Genomic DNA, 13,172 nt, shown 5'->3' with positions numbered 1-13,172 from the left:
GGCTGTACAACTCTGCAGAAAGGTGATGCACTGCTATTTGTCTGCTATGCATTGTTGTTGTGGAGTAAAACTAACGAACAACCAGCAGACACTGACACTTAATTAGAGAATTTCCTGATGACTAATGCAGTAGTTGGACAATTCTCTTCTTCTGACAGACTCTTAAAGCAGGCAAAATCGAGAACAAGCTTATGGGCAGTTTCAGCTTTGCTCATACAAATATTTGTATGTATTTAAAAGCCATCTGAGACTTTAAGCCACATTCATCAGTAATCAAAATGTGTTTAAAATGCAGCTAAAATCTGAGGCTCTTTGCTTAACATCACAGCTGTAGCTAACATTTCAGTGCCGGTCTTTGCAGCACAGAAATGGATTGTGTTCATTTACGAATCCATTTCCATTCTTACATTACATGCTGGCATGTTTGCACAAGTGAGGAAATGAAATGGACTTTGAACCTGGCAGGTAACTAAAGACCTCAAACTCTACATTGATGATCTCAGGTCACCGTATCTCGGTCTGTGAAGAAAGAAGAGTAAAGAAAATCTTAACAGATTAACTTTAAAGAAATACTTTATCTTCTGAGATATTTCCAGTCTGTGTAAACAGCCTGCTTAGATGCCGCCATCTGCTTGCACACGTCATGCGGTTGTATGTGGAATTGTTGTGAGCAGTTTGTGTTTCTACATGTGCTATACGACAGCTCAGATCTCCCTCTGCTCTTTGGTATCTCTTAAGCTGGCGTGACAGCTCCGACACGTATCCTCCGAAAGCAAACGCTGCAAATACCGCTCGGCAGCGCTGATGACTAAATTACAGTGAGCAACAGTTAACGAGCTGCTCATTAGCTGATTACACAGAGTAGCCCTCCTTAAACCCTGATCAGACTGTGAAATGAAAAGCTTCTGTCCTCTGGAATAATGGATCTCTGAAATGAGGAGAGAGACTTAGAGAAGGACAGAGGGAGGAGGAGGTGATATCATTAGAAAAAGGCTGTGAGGTATAAAAAAGTTTAGAAGACAGACTTGGAAAACTTTGTCATAAGAGTTAATACCGGCAAAAAGAATCTCTAATGCATTTAAATCTTTTAAAATGATATCCGCTTGTTAAATGAAGACATATCGATCCAACTGTGCTGAAAGAGGTTCGTTTGTTTAAAAAATGCTAAATGTTGCAGTGCTTTGTCTCTCTTTATAAAAGCTAGCACTAATCAAACATGTTTTTAAGCTAAGTTTGTGAAAACTGATGAAGGTCCGGGCACCGAATATTTAAACTCCTTAAAGAAGAATCATTTTTTGTCCAACTAAGAGGTAAGATTAGGATCGGGTCATATTGACTGACTTTCTCTTACCTGCATTTGAGCTCATTTTCAGTGGGTGTTTTTCTCACCACATGATGGAATTTCTTCTTGCCAATCGCTTTTATTGAGAGCTATGTTACCCTCCTCCTAAATCTTTACTGTGCTGGTGTGTTTACATTATCCCAAACATAGCTGTAGCTAGCCACCGGGTAAAGATGACCACACAGCGCCCCAAAAACTTAAAGGAACACTTTGAAAACACATCAGATCTCAATGGGAAAAAGACGTTGGATACGTTGTTGGATACTGATTTGGACTGGGTAATGGGTTAGGAGTGAAAAAAATGACACATCGTTTGATGGAAATTAAAATGAAAACCGACAGAGGTTTGAATTCACAGATACTTAGAAAATCAATGTGAAAAATAAAAGATTTGGCAGACCTGTTCATTTTGTCGAAATATCATCGCAGGTATTCGGGAGTTCACATGGCCCTACATGCTTGTATCCATCCCTGACAATGCTCCTAATGAGATGATGGATGTTGTGCTGGAGGATCTCCTCTCAGATATTGACCAGGTTATCGCTGAGCTCCAGGACAGTCAGAGGTGAAACCTAGAGGTGTCGGTTGAACCGAAACATAATGTCTCATGGCTGTTCTGGAACCCAGTGGAACCCACTGCATCAGTGTAGGGTCTGACAGTGGCCCAAGGATTTCATCCTGATACCTGATGGCAGTCGGGTGCTGTTGGCCAGCCTGTAGAGATCTGTGTCCCTCCGTGGACCATCGATGATGGTCCAAGTCTTCCTCAGAGCCTTTTTAAAGCTGCTCTCATCTGTGAAAAACACAGTTCTGCCAATTGTGTTATTCTGTGGAAAATGGCAGTCGGGCTCCACGGTGCCAGACAATAAGCAAAGTGCACACTAAAAGAGGTCGAGCCCTCAGGTTTGGTGAGAGATATTCACACCAGCGTCCTGCTAGAGGTCATTTTGCAGCTCTGGCAGTGCACAAAGGAGCAGATATCAGATCTGATGGGTTAAGGACCTTGTACAGCTCTCCTGGAGTAACTGCCTCTCTCCTGGAATTTCCTCAATGCTCTTGTCTTCCTTCGTTGCTGCTTACATACAGAGTTAGTTACAAGTTATCATCTTTAGTTAGGAACTATCAGCTTTTTCATGGATACATGGATGTTAAGCACAGAGAACATCCACACTGATAACTTTATTGGAGCTTAAAGGATTTGAACTGTTCTGTGTTTGTTTGCTTTTAGGAACCAAAGGAGCATTTGAACCTGGCAAATGACACATTTAAGTTTATGCATTGTTTTGCATTTACAAGTAGAACAAGAGCTTTCATTCCAGGCTGTAATATTTCATATTCTGTAGATATACTTAACATGGTGCACTTTCTGTGAAAAAAAGGTGACGCTGTCATTCCCAGTGTGGCTCCAGCCTGTGGTTGTGTCAGTGCCACCCCAGCCTACCCTTCAGCCATGATCTTGGCTGAGAGTCTTACCCAGTTTTCTTTTTACTGCTGGTCAGAAACAACTAGTAGTTTGACTGTTACACAAAGTGAAAAAGAGATTTTTCAGTAGAAAAATAATAAAGAATGAGGCCGAACGCCTGATAAGAAAACTAATCAGTAGTTCCAGCTTTGAGAAAAGAAAATCTGTTGAAATAAATCACACAGATTAGCAACTGCAGGCAATTCTTTTCCTATCAGAATCCACCTTTAATCATTTGGGGACTTGTGCTGCAGGTTAATTTATGGTACAGCCAAGTCCCGAAACCTCTTAGCATTTAGTCTTTTATATTTTTTTAATGAAAACATCAAACAGAGATTAAAACCACTGATGGGTGAATGTCATCACTCCCGCCGTTACAATGCAGTGTTCTGTTGGGAAATCTTTGGTCCTGGTGTTTACGTGGATTTCTGTTGCTCTAGTTATTCTCAGTGTCAATGTTTGCAGCCAGATTTACATTTGAGGTTATGATGCTGTACTGCAGGATGAAGCAGACAGAAGCGCCTCAGTTTACTGCTGTTGCTTCACGGTGCTTCGCTGCTTTTCTGGGGCTCTTATTTCACAGCTGTCTGAGACCGTAAGCACTTCCCAGGTTTTATTAGATGCTGCTGCTTAAGGTAATAAACAAAGTTTGTTTTGGCTCAGTTAACCATAGCATCATGTTCGTCCTCAGATACTAACTTTCAGGTTTCGTCTGATGGATGGCTCTGTCTTATGTTTCAAACTATTTTTGGAAGTACACATTCACGTTCTAAATGAACATGAAATTGCATCATTTATTTTGTGCTTTGTAAAGGTTTACCGGAGTTTCTCACTTTTCCACTGCAGTCCAAGCTGGCAGAGAGCACTGGGCAATGAGGCACTTGGATGCATTTGCTGCAGTCAGAATTGCAGGTCACAGGATGCCCAATGGCTTTTTCCATACATATATAAACAGCTTAGAAATTATTTTTCATGTGTGGAGAGCTAGCAGGAAGTCATTTCCCTCAGCTGGGGAAAAGCTGGATGTAAAATCTTTCTCTCTTTCATTCATTCACCACATCAGGTTTATTAATAGTGATGGCTAATGTTGAGTTTTTGCAACCAAATGCGGTGAAATGACTGTAATCTTCACATCTATAACATGTAGCACACTTTCTGACATAAGCAATGACTTAAAGTGAGTAAACTGTACTTGTTTGAGCGGTTTTAATGTAACATTTGAACTTTAATTTACTTTTAGATCGAACTTTATGCAGTTTTTTTTTTTTACCTTATGAAATGTTAAGAATGAGGCTGGTTGATTCTGGCAATTATAAAACCAAGATAATCAAACACAAGTGTTTTCCGTCACAGTGACGTCTTTTCAACTCTCCCTAAAAGCACAAACTCACTAAGAGTTTAGTTCTTCTTGAGCCAAGATGACCCAAAGAAAGCCTTTGGTCACCAGCATCCATCTAGAGGAAGTAATTCACAAAAGCTCGGGTGTCCGCGAGTCTCTCAGCTGGTCTGCTTTCAGCAGTAACATGACCAAGGAGATCTGACAAAACATGGAGTGATATTACATGCTCATTGGCTGATGACAATCCCACAGCAAAGTATAATCCTCCTTTTTCTTCTACTGATTAAGTCAACAGACTGCACGCCACGGATTGCCTGGTCGGTCGCATCACTCGATGAGTCAGGAGAGTGTGACCTTCACAAAAATCATAAACCGGGCAACAACGGAAATGGCTACACAAAAAACATCACTGTGGTCCGTGAGTCTAAAAAAAGCCACATGCAGAGCGGTGGTACCATCGCCTCCATGTCCTCCGTTGTTGTGTTGCGTACAAATGTCGTCACAGGACTTTCTGCTGTATTTCTATAACAACCCTTTGCACATAAGGTGGTACTTCATTGTAATGGAAAACAACCAAAACAGAGTAGGCAATGAGACCAGCAGGTACTAGTGGAAAAGGGCTATTAGAGTCACCACTTAACCTAACCTCAGTAACTGCGTGGGAAAAGACACGTAGCCACATGGTGGAGTCAAACCCAGGACCTTTTTGCTGTGAGGCAACAGCACTAACCATCGCACTACTGTGGCGCCTGGATTACAAAATAAACATAATTTTGTTGTCAGTAAGACGTGAAACCAGCAGGTTAGACTGTATCATGAAAGTATTTACTGAGGTCACAGAAGCAAACAGATGTTTTCACCTCGCTAACCGTCAACATCACAAGAGCCATTTTAGCTCCTCCAATCAAACAACAGGAGTTAAAGCGCAGCACACGCAGGTGTTGGGGAACAGATAGGTGGATGACAGATGTAAATGGGATTGGGAGGATAAATGATCACATATAGTAAGGTTAGTATTAGTAAGGTTATGGTTAACTCTCATTTTAATGTGTGGCTGCGAGCAGCATTCGGCTGAAGAGCCACATGTTGCTTCATAGAAAGTAGAGTCGCCCCCTGCTGACCTTTAGAGAGAATACAGATGTGTAAGAAAAGAGAATATAACTTTCTTATAGTTAAAACAGGTCCAGCAGCAAATAGCTTTACTACTTTCTCTCATGTGTGTTTGTATATAGAGCTATGTGATTAAAGCAAAACCCATAATTACTATGTATATGTTTTGATTGATAAGTGTAATCTCGATTACTTAAAAATTATTATTAATTACCTTAAAATAAATGGTGCATTATTAAACTTAAAGGACATGAGCATTTCTACAGGAGATTTTCTGAAACTTTAAAATTAGTCTGATTAAAAAAGTAATGAAATAAATAAACAAGGAAGGAGTTCGACCCAGACCTGTAAATGTTTTTGACCACAGGTAATGATTGTTCCATAGGTTTAGGTATCCAAACCTACTAGGACTTAATTGTTATAGATCTTGTTGCGAGTGAGTCTGGACTTGTGGCCAAAGAGTACCTTTAAAAAATGGCAAAAAAAAGTTAGTCATGTTATGATGCTTTTCTTTTTTTCTTAATAACTGAGAGTTGAGTTCGTAATGGAATCTGATTAATTAAGAGTGTGGTCGATATCTGAGTGCAAACATGGGGATATGACTTTCTGCCACTGCTCTTCTCAATCCCTGCCACCCGTTAATCAATCAAATTAACTGATGGATGAGTTTGGTGTTTGTATATTCTCTCTATGTGGGTCACTTTGGCTCTGCTTCGCTCCGGTCTATTTGGGTCAGGACTGGCAGGGCTTAGACTCCCATCTGATTAGGTCTTTTTTGGAGGGAGGGGGGATTAATCTATACATGCCAGGACCAGTCAGATTTTCCACAGTAGTGAATCTGCTCATAGTTTGCACATAGAAACAGAATGTAGCGCACTACACAGTAAACTGGGAGGGATTTTGGACACGGATAATGAAGCATGAGGAAGCCTGGGAAGCAGTTTTGGCAGATGCACTTCAGCTGGTCGAAAACGTCCACCGTTTTATATCATCGTCTGTTTTATGGACAACAGCCTTTTGAACTTTATTACATGTGCATTTATTGTTGTGTAATATTATCACATCTAAGGCAATTGTTTCCCTTTCACTCCTGCACTGAAACTAGTCGAGTGCAACTTTCACTGTACTGAACAGCAGATTTTCTTTTTGTTTTTGGATCACTGGGCTGGATGTTTGTTGCTGAATTTCATGTTGTTTGTTCATGTGTGGGAGCTGATTTAAGATTTGGATCTTCAAACACAGAGAAGTGTGAGGGGAAGCATGCCTATAAGCCTCCGCGATGTAATCAGCAAACAGTTTCTCGTTGTATTTTCTCGGTCTCTTCCACTTGTCTCGCTACATGTCTTGCACATAAACACAGCTGCAACCCCTCTCCTCCAAAACGCACACACACACACACACACTCACAGGATCTCATCTTTTTCTGTGCAGCCCTCGCTTTCCTCAGCAGCCTTGGAGAATGATTTCATTGGGATGACAAGTGTGCCTCTCCCTCCATATTTCTGCCACCCGGGCCCCCAGCCTGCATCCAAATGCAGCATGCAGCACCATAGGTCCTCTTCTTTTTTTGCCTCTCCCCTTCTTCTATCCCTGTCTGCCCGATCTGATTTTAGCTCTGCTGAAAGTAACATTTCCTTCCAATCACAACAACACCAGGGTTTACTGTCCTTCCTCTCCCTTCCCCTCACCATCCCACTTCATCCCCCACTGTCCACTAAGCAGAAAATGGGTGCAGGCGCTGTTGCAGGCTAATATCTGTTTGAGCTATCTATCTTGATAATTGACCAGTGAGGGTAAACGTGATGGTGATCGGCGTGACGCTAATACATTCTGCCAATTTGACGTACTCATAATCCGCCGGGCTCCAGTTTCCATCCTGCAGCCATCCCGGCGAAGCGAGTGGTTTGACATGTTGGAGCTCTGTAGCATCATGGATACACACAGAGTAGGCTGAGAGTGTGGGGGTGGGTGGGGAGAAACTCTGGGGCTAAATTAGGAATCGGGAGCGTTTGAGTGGGCATGAAGGAAGAGGAAATTGGTCTAAACATGCAAAGAAACACAGACACATACAGATGGATGTAGCTCTGACAAACTGAAAGCCCAGCTAGAGGAAAAAGGCATATCTTAACATCATGACCAATTTGCTCTCTATGCTGCTGATTGCTCTTGCAGCAGTGAATAGCAGTGAAAGTGACTGACATAAATAGGCAGCATGCAGTACATCTGCAGCCAGTGAAGAGAAGATGTCTTTGACTCGTTCCACCTGACACGACAGCTGGATTTAGTGTAAAAATACCTGAGCAGCTTAAAGAAGGCCTATTCTGCTTTTACTTATTTTTTTGTCATCAATATATATGCAGCTGCAACGCTGTTATGTTCAAGAGTTCTTGAACCCACGCAGTGATTTCCGGTATAAAATGCCCAAGAGCTTGAAGAGAGCCATCTAAAACGGGCTTTCAGTCCTGAGAATTAACAGGATCAAACTCATTTTACTTCATGGGCCACGCATGTTAGTGGACCAGGCCAGTGGAACAACTGCAATATTGGCCTACAGCCCAGATATCCATAAAAGTTGGGATGCTGTGTAAATGTAAACGGAATGCAATGATTTGCAAATCTCATACGCTCATATTTTATTCAAAACAGAACACAGAAAACAAATGTTTAAACTGAGACATTTTAATATTTTATGAACTATATTAACTCAGTTTGAATTTGATGGCAGCAACATGGGCCAATAAGAGACTGGAAAATGGTACTACAAAGTAGGATCATAGGGATGTACTACGAAGTAAGATTTGAGGGTGAGCGAGCTGTGTCGAGCTTAAAGTCTGAGCTTTTTGTGTCACAAAAGTGGCTTTCTTTTTACCTTAATCACCATGGAAACTTATGCCGAACACATAACCTGGTCGGGAGCAGTATATTTTCCGAGTTTCGGTTTAAACTCAGCTGGAAGTGCCACATTTTCACTGGTCCATTTATTCACAGCGTGTTGTAAGTGTAGATTCACTGCTGGGGAAATATGTTTTATATGGGCAAGTTAAGCTGTACTAAAACCAGTGAACGAGGCAGAAACCGTGCGTGTATTAATTTAGTGATGCAGAAAATGTCTTATACTTGATTCTAATCTGCTGCCGAGTCTCTTTAACACTGCTGGAAATGCAGCTCCCAGTACACAGCACACACCATAAATACCTGTTCAATCAATTCAATTAATTTCACTTTGATTTGCCAACAACTAAAATACTTTCCACATCTCTTTATTTGGCTGTGAGACTTTAACCTTTAACGTTTAAATGGGTCCAGTGTAAAGTTTGAGAGCCCTAATGTGCGGTGCTCACCTTGGAAATAAACAGCAGCACTGAGAGCTCACTCGGTGCTAAAATAATTAACTGGAATGAAAAATTTTACCGCTATGTGTGATAAACGATTTTCTGCAGCATTAATTTCTTGTCTTATTTGCAACAGTGTTGCATTTTACTATTTGATTTTTTAGCTTCGTTATAGACCTTTAATCACCGTTTTATCATCTGATAGCATCTCTGATGGTGGCGCTCATAGGGATCATTTTGTGAGAAATAATACCTCCAAAACAGCCGTTTTTATGTGAGCTCACACAGAGCCTGAAGCAGAGAGCCCAGCTTAACAGGGAAAGTTGATAATCACAGTCAGGATAACAGTTAGCTTTAACTGGGGTTTTAGGTTTTTTCAAGCCAACAACACAAAGACAGTCATGATGAACTTGGTTCATAGTATAACCCTCGGGCATGATTGGGTATAAAAAAAGAGTTTCTTAGAGAGCCTGGGTTTCTCAGAGGCAAGGAAGGTCAGATATTCACAAATCTACAAAAACCTGCATCTACAAATTGTGGAACAATTTTGGAAAAAAATTCTTCAACATATAATTATGAATATCTCATCATCTACGTAATCAAAAGATTCAAAGAATCTAGAGACATTTCTGTGTGCACGGGACAATGCAGAAAATAGTTTTTGGATGCTGCTTTAAAAACAGACATGATTCTGAGATGGAAATCACTGCATGGGCTCAGGAAAGTCCAGTTCGCTCTGCCATTCACAAATGAACATTAAAGCTTTTGTATCGTTATAGATGTTGAAACATGTTTTAATCAAGTTGGTACGGTTGTTGTCCTTAGTTGCAGTAATAAGTTGACAATACACTTTAGCTGTTAGCAGTGCCGTTCATTTTACCTGAAACCTTGAATCTTGCTAATTATGTCCCTCCATCTATTTTCTATTTTGCTATTTTGTTAATTTCATTTTTCTCCGTCTCTTCCTCACATCTTCAGAACTGCTGCATTTATTTTTAGTTTCTTTATGTTGTTTTCTCTCAGCTTTTCAGCTCTACCTTTTGGTCACTTCTTCCACACTTAACTTTTTCTTCATGGTGCACGAGCGCACGGCGAAGGTAGGGGAGGGTCCAGTCGCATTAAGAGATATGATTGGGTATTCCAGTGTCAACAATGCAAATGAACAAATGGACTGCTGTCACTGTTTGGTGCAGAGGCCCTTCAGGCCAGTCCATCAGCCCAAAGTCAGATTACCAGTCCAGCCCTGGGTGGGACTACATAAGTGTTCCTTTTCAAGCATTAGTTAGGAAATTCACTTTGGAATTCTTAGTTTTGAAGATTTTCCCAAAACCTCAGGAACACGGTGGCAATATTAAATCTATTTAACTGCGGTGTACTTCGTTTATAACTCAATTGTGGCATTTTACTACTTATCTTTAAAAAATCACAATGGTAACATCAGTATGAAGTTCTCTTGCTCATTAAAACCTTTAACTGTCTACAGTAATGTGTCTTTAAAGAAGTCTTATGACTTTATGTTATACAGCTCAATATAAAATCTGTCTGCTCTAAAATCGGATTTTCACTGCAGGGATTGGTCCTCATTCAGCTGCAGGAGCGTTAGTAAGATCCCACACTGTTCTTGGGTGATGAGGCCTTGCTCTCAGTTGGTGTAAAATATAATTGCATAGTGTACTATGCGGGGTTGGAACTGATATTAATGATCTTCAAATGTCTTATTTTTCCCCTCCAGCAGTCTCAAAGTCAAATATATTCAGCTTGTTATCACAGAGGAGTAAGAAAATTAGCAAATCTAAAATTTTATGACACAGAATTGGATTGTGTGGTGGAAACAAGGCAGAGGTCGCACACGTGTAGAGGAAAGGAGACGCACTCATGCTTTATTATATAAATAATACCACATACAGATGGGGAAATAATTAAAAAATAATTAATGCTCGTTTACAAAGAAATTAACAGTCTCTAATCTTTACTGTAGTTTATTTTTAATGCAGAGAGACAGAAAATCAACCAAAAATATACACTTATACAAACTTAAACATTTATTTGCATGTCATTAAATGAAATCTGTATTTGAATCCTGGCTCTTGAGCTCTTACTCAAGATAGTTGACTTGCTCAAGTCTGGAGTGGTCTACAAGACCATCAGCAAGAGAAGCTTGGTGGGACAGTAATAACTGCTGCTGCGATTATTTGAAAGTGGAAGAAATATAAAGTGACCATCAGTCATCCTCAGTCTGGAGCTCCATGCAAGATCTCGCCTTATAGGGTGAGAAAGATCATGGAAAAAAAAATGGTGGATCAGCCCATAAGTACATGGGAGGAGCTTGATTAATGGAGGCTGGAGACAGCTGTGACCACAGTCACTAAGAACAGCATTGGTAATGAATGGAAATCTTGCAGCACCTGCAACATCCACACGCTCAAGAAGGCACCTTTAACCTCCTAGGACCTGGCGTCCACATATGTGGACATCACATTTTGGGACGTCTAGACCAAAATACTTTACATTACGAGGACATTATACTGCCACTGTTCTATCAAAATTTGAAACAAATGTCCTCATATGTGGATCTCATTTTTCTCAAAAAACAAAAATTACATTCTTTAGGTCCCAAGCAACCCAAATAGCAAAGAAAATTAAAAATGCATGCCATGAAAGAGTTCGGGTCTTAGGAGGTTAAATGATCCAGAGAAGGCTCGGGAGAAAGTGCTGTGGCCAGATGAAACCAAAATCGAACTCTCTGGCATCATCTTGAGCCGGAAGAGAAATATGTACGATCCAAAGAACACCATCAGCACAGTCACTTGATCTCCATGTTTTTAATTTAGCTGCTGTTGACTTCAGTTCTTGTTTTGATCTACTGTGATCATAAGCTCATGTAACTTCCTTCTCCAGCTACAATTAAGGCGGTGGTCTGACAGACTGTCAGAACCTCTAACTTGAGGGTGTTACAGAAATGAGTAACGGGCCCTTGGCTGATAGGCCACTCCTCTGCGAAGTTGACTGACATAAAGACTTCTTTTCAATGGGTTAACTATCGAACGTTATGGTTTTCTAGGTGGTGCAGTTCACCAAGAACTTCAAGCTTCAGTTCTTTCTGAGTGAAATTCTAATATTTTATTAGTAGCTATTACTTTGCGATAAATCTGTGCAATGCACCAATAACATTTACAGGATGAAGCTGTTGGACCAAGCTAAATGCTGTTAGCTTGTTAGCCAAATAAGACTTAACTTCTAGCTCAAAATATTCAACATGACTGTGGTAAAAATGTGAATGTTTAATCTTCAAAATGTGCAAAACCAATTCAAAATAGGACTGCACACTAACAAACTGATGGTAGATGGCATAATTTCCTCAGATAAATATGAAGCGGGGAAACGGGCTAGCCGATTAGCATGAACTGAACTTTCAAAATGAGAATGAAGGGAAGCTGCCTTTGCTTCCAGCAAACCTTTCTACATTTGGTTGAGTTGACCCTTTTAACTTTAGAAAACTGAACTCTGACAACATGAAAAAGTTGGAAAGTTTAACCTCAAGACATCATTACCCAACGCTGTAGCCAGTACCCTCTCTAACACGTAGCATGGAGCCTGTCTTGATACGTTGCCAGACTTTTCCAGATGGGATAAAAGACGGTCTGAGTCACTCACAACATTTGCATAGTGTATCTCAACGTGCTGCCAGAAATGGGTACACAAAACTTCAAATGCAGTTGATGCCGCTTCACAAACAAGCCGCGACTCAAATCAGTGCGTCAGCGCCGAAATGACATCCGAAGGTATTACTGCGTCCTAAGTGCTCATAAAAACAATAAACACGCATGTCTAAATAGCACAGCTGGAGAGACGGTCTAATCACTCGGAGTCACTGCGACACAAACGAGCGCGGTGGTGTCGTTAAAAACCTTAGCAAGTGGGGAGATAGAGTTGTAGCAGTCATTAAGGGCAGCACTGCTCTCTGCAATTCTGGCTTATCTACTGCAAGGTGGAGGCACGGGGAGGGTATTTCTGCTCGGGGCTCATGTGCAAAGCTGAGATACAGAACAAGAGGGAAGTGGAGGGAGAGAGAGGGAGAGCTAGAGCTGGTTCATTTGCAGCTCGTCCCTGTAGACTGTGGAAAGGATTATACTCACAGAGAGAGAGAGAGAGGGAGAGATGCACAGGCTCTGTCTTAGCACACACTGAGTACCCAGCCTCCAATCTTCTACACTGCACTGTGCACTCTCCCCGTCTCCTCAACAGCACTCACTTCTCTCTCTTTGCTCCATCACACACACACACATATATACACACACAGCACATACACGTGCAGACACAAACCCACCAGTGCCATGTAGCCTCGGCCAGAGGGGGACACCAACCTGCACAGGACCACGAGCCAGGTACGCTGCCTTCATTCATTCAATTTTTTTGGCTCAAACTGCCACATTATGCACCAGCTGATTTATTTTTATTTATTTTTTTGGGAGGGTGGGGGGTGTTGTCGCTTTTAGTGATCCAGCCACTCACTCTCTGCAGAACACTCTGCATGCACCAAGATTATCTGGCTTCTTTGCATAGCCCCCAAGAGAAGCAAAAAGAAGA

General features: G+C 41.2%; 1 protein-coding gene across 5 annotated transcripts in view; it reads left to right on the top strand.

Moving 5' to 3' along the window:
• The window catches only part of LOC102212872 (SRC kinase signaling inhibitor 1-like), a 138,877-nt gene that overhangs the window by 13,553 nt on the left and 112,152 nt on the right, over positions 1-13,172 (top strand). The window contains exon 1 of one of the 5 annotated variants that reach the window (XM_005725734.1): positions 12,789-12,970. The exons of the other annotated variants lie outside the window; for them this stretch is intronic. The gene's annotated coding sequence lies outside the window, so the exon portion shown is untranslated. Of the gene's footprint in view, positions 1-12,788; positions 12,971-13,172 lie in introns of those variants that run through there. 5 annotated transcript variants of the gene reach the window in all.

This window comes from Pundamilia nyererei, unplaced genomic scaffold (assembly GCF_000239375.1).
Source record: "Pundamilia nyererei isolate P.nyererei 1_Seehausen unplaced genomic scaffold, PunNye1.0 scaffold00017, whole genome shotgun sequence".
Classification (NCBI taxonomy): Eukaryota; Metazoa; Chordata; class Actinopteri; order Cichliformes; family Cichlidae; genus Pundamilia; species Pundamilia nyererei.
The sequence above is the reverse complement of the archived record's forward strand: the minus strand, read 5'-3'. Positions and strand labels throughout refer to the sequence as shown.